This window comes from Morone saxatilis, unplaced genomic scaffold (genome assembly GCF_004916995.1).
Source record: "Morone saxatilis isolate NCDOM2014 unplaced genomic scaffold, NCSU_SB_2.0 Contig16, whole genome shotgun sequence".
In the NCBI taxonomy this organism is placed as follows: domain Eukaryota; kingdom Metazoa; phylum Chordata; class Actinopteri; family Moronidae; genus Morone; species Morone saxatilis.
This window is the reverse complement of record NW_023339718.1, coordinates 3938231-3941985: the sequence shown is the minus strand read 5'-3', so window position 1 is coordinate 3941985 and position 3755 is coordinate 3938231. Positions and strand designations below refer to the sequence as shown.

Genomic DNA, 3755 nt, shown 5'->3' with positions numbered 1-3755 from the left:
GAGAGGGTGCTGATCATTGTCTAAAACTCAATGGTAAACATATACAATGTTGTGTTGCTCTGATAATCTTACTGTGTGCTGTATTACCTAACAGAGAGATTTTGTGTGCTAAGTGAGATTTTGAGTTGTTTTGTAAAATGGAACTCAACTATAGAGACTGAGCCAAAGCAATTGTGAAACATTGAATGTACTTTAGTGTTGTAATTTCCATAAGAGATTTGCAGTTAATCAAATTACCACTGAAATGCAATACAAATCTGACTTAGGTAATCTTTGGTGATTGGTAGTCTGACCTCAAGGATTTTTGACCAAACTGTATCCAAAGATATAGAAATAAGTGTTGTTCATTTAAGTTTCCACTGACACTCAGCTATCATATTGGCTGTACTCAAAACATTTAAATGATACCCAGCCCTAGTCTGAATGGACCTCCAGCTCTGCCGATTCCTCACATCTGTCACCCATTCAGTATTAGATGCTCTGTAAAGGCTCCAACAGAAGGAAGAGACACAATCAATCATGTATACACGTACAGACATCTGGTATGGCTGCTTATCAAATCAATTACAGACATTATCGTGATTACAATTAAGCCTGATGTTAAGGAACAAGTTCACAGCAGACTCCTGTGTTATCACCTATGGCCCCACTGGAACAGCACAGCCCACATAAAGAAAAGGTTCTAATCACAATAAGAGTGGGCTTTGACCTTCTTCTCAAGAGCAATCTGCTGTATGATTACACTCCCTCAGCATACTCCCATCTTCATGCTAGCAGCCAGAAGATTTCTTCCCTCTGATCAGGCCCTGTAAATCAATTTCCCAACAGTTTACGAATCAGATGGGGATTTGTGATTCATGGTGCCTCTCTTGACCTCAGTGCTGCTGCCCCGCTGAGGGACACAAGGGTGCAGCCGGGCTCCAACCCTCAACCCAGGTGCAGTCCTATTTAAAGCATCAGTTAGCTGCTTCTGAGTAAACACTCCAGACGCCCCAGACTTTGTCTTTACGACAGGGAACACAGATTTCTGAGCAGCAGAGCACCACAGAGCAATTTGTATTTTTCCTGAACAAGCAGGAGCTTTCTGTTGTTTGTTGGCAATACTTGGCGTCACTGACAAAGGAAAAGCTTGATAGTCCTGCAAGACAGAACCATCATCCTCTGGTCCCTGGGTAGTAATGTTACTCTCACTCTCTGAGTCTGATGTCTGAGCTGCTCTCTCCACAGGACTGCAGACCTTTACTCTCTGTGTTAAACTGTGATTCACTGTCGTCACAGCTTACATAAAGGATTCAAATGTGCTCACACTTGTGCTTATACTCACAAGCTGGAGAATATAAGACTGTATCCATAGATCAGAAAAAGCATGTTAAGTTTCTTATGTTTGACTGGATCCACTGTTGTTATATTAGAGGTTTTACATTGTGCAGCAACAGGCTACTCTAATTTGTTTTTTAAATTTCCTTTTTGTGCAAATACTCCTTTATCAACAAGGACCAAAAGAATGTTTTCCAAGCATTACAAATAATGACATTTCTAAAAGGCTGGATGGTTTGTTAAATCTCTGGCTGCTCCGACAATATTTGACATCAGCAAACTAGAAAGAACAAGAACCAGACGAAAGTAACCGGGCCTGTACAATTACAAGTGCAACAGAAAAGCAAGTACAAGAGCTTTTGAATAACAGACCTTGTTGTTGCCGTCTACCTATAAGGACTCATTTGAATTCTGTTTAAAGCAAAGCAATGAGGCACATCTTGTGTACAAACAAAATCTAAAAGCGCAGTCATCTCTTAATAAAATGAGTAGCTATTCTAGTGGAAAGCAGGAAATGAAACAGAAAATGGAAAATCCAATACAAATTAGGATCTTCTGCACCAAACTGTTACTGTGACAAGTAGCAGAACATACATTCGGTATAATAATTACTTATGGACCCTCCGAATCAATGATAAACAAGGTTTAAATTGATGTTGATTTGGCTCAGATGTGATTTAAACTTAATCTTTAAAAGGTCTTTAATGCAGGCTTATGCAGGAAGTCTCATTGTGTGCGTGTCCCTGAACAGTGGAGAGGCAGTTCACCTGGCATCAGCATATGCATGCAAACCTTGTTTAGGACCAGTGCCTGAAAACTGACGCTGAATTTATAAACTGGAAAATAATCCCATCTCAAGCCAAATAAAGCCTGGAAATCTCCAGACCCACATCCAACATAATCAGAATCAGCAAGCCTGCGTTATGGATTGGAATTAATAAATCATACAAAGCTATTTCAAGATGAATCACTCCCTCCTTTGTTCTAGGGAGGAGAAATTGAAAAACACAGTACAAACCTACTTTTCAAACTCCAGTAGTTGTTTGTTTTTCTGTGCAGCAGGGGGTGTAGCTCAGATATCTGGACCCCCTGAGAGAACATTGCTCTAGGCACTCCTTTTTAATAAAATAATTCTTTTGGAATCTGTATGGGCCCTCTCAAGCTGAGGCCCCTGAAACTGTCACCAACTTTCAGCTCACTAGCTCGTTGTTGCTTTGCAACAGAGACCGGACATGATGCAACTACATATTTGATTGTTACTGTCACAACCTTTGAGGTAGATCCACTGATGCAAGTGTCTTGTCCCATATTACAGGACCCTAAAAGTCAGAATTTATCTTGGTTGCAGGGTAAGATGAGAGGATTTATACCACTGTCATGTCTGTACAGTGAATATGAAGTTACAGCCAGCAGCCAGCTAGCTTAGCATAGCATAAACAATGGAAACTGTGGATGTATAATGAGAAGCTGAGTTGGAGGTGACGCTCCGTTCATCAAAAAACAGAAGGCACTGATTTTCAATGAGTAATATGTAACGAGTAATTGTTTTGGGTACATTTTTCAAACATTTTGATGCCAACATTGGCATCAAAAATTATTTGGCACACATTTGGCATCTGCCACCACCATATCAGATCTATAAACAACTCCCAAGTCAACCTTTGTTAACTCCAAATAACTGTCACTGTAGGAGCCGTGTGATAGCAACAATCACGCAGTCAATATTGTCGTAGATGTAGCAGCACTAACTGCAACGTTAAAAGATACCAAATTTGCTAATTATATAATATATATAATATATATAATATAATAAAACCTTCAGCTGGCAGAGAAATGCAAAGGCAAAAAGAAAAATAATGATAATTCAACTGAGAAAAATGTCTATTTCAGCATACACTTTATGATCCACATCATGTATAATTAAATTTCCCTATTGTGTGGCATTAAATTGTAAAAGCATAGCCAACATTATGCTGAGCCAGATAAATTCAAATGTTTAAATCTCTTTCTTCATTTCCAATGTTTTAATAAAAAGGGATGTTTCCCCTCTCTTTATATAGACACGTTGTTGAGACTGTGTTTTCCTCATGGAGCAGCTGTCAGGACTTCTCGCTGATGAGACCTCTGTGATTGCAGCATCCAACAAATACAGAGGATGGTTGCTTTATTAAATGCTCTTCGTGAACTTGCATTGTGAAAGCAGTGTATCCCTGCACATAAGTAGTTACTGTCATTTTTACATAATATAGCAGTGTAGCTCTAATGGATGGCAATGTGGGTCAGTCGGTCCACCACTTTGGCCCGTTTTTTTATTTTTTATTTTTTTACAGATATTCACAGTTCTGTTATGATGTATGCTAATGATTTTGGTCATCCCCTGACCTTTCCTCTAGTGGCACCATGAGATTGACATTTATGTTTTTTGAGGGAAATGTCTT

The 3755-nt window shown here is 39.2% G+C and overlaps 1 protein-coding gene across 1 annotated transcript in view; it reads right to left on the bottom strand.

Annotated features, from left to right (window-relative positions):
• si:dkeyp-14d3.1 (transmembrane protein 132C) overlaps positions 1-3755 on the bottom strand; it is a 121022-nt gene that overhangs the window by 116796 nt on the left and 471 nt on the right. The gene's annotated exons all lie outside the window — the stretch shown is intronic.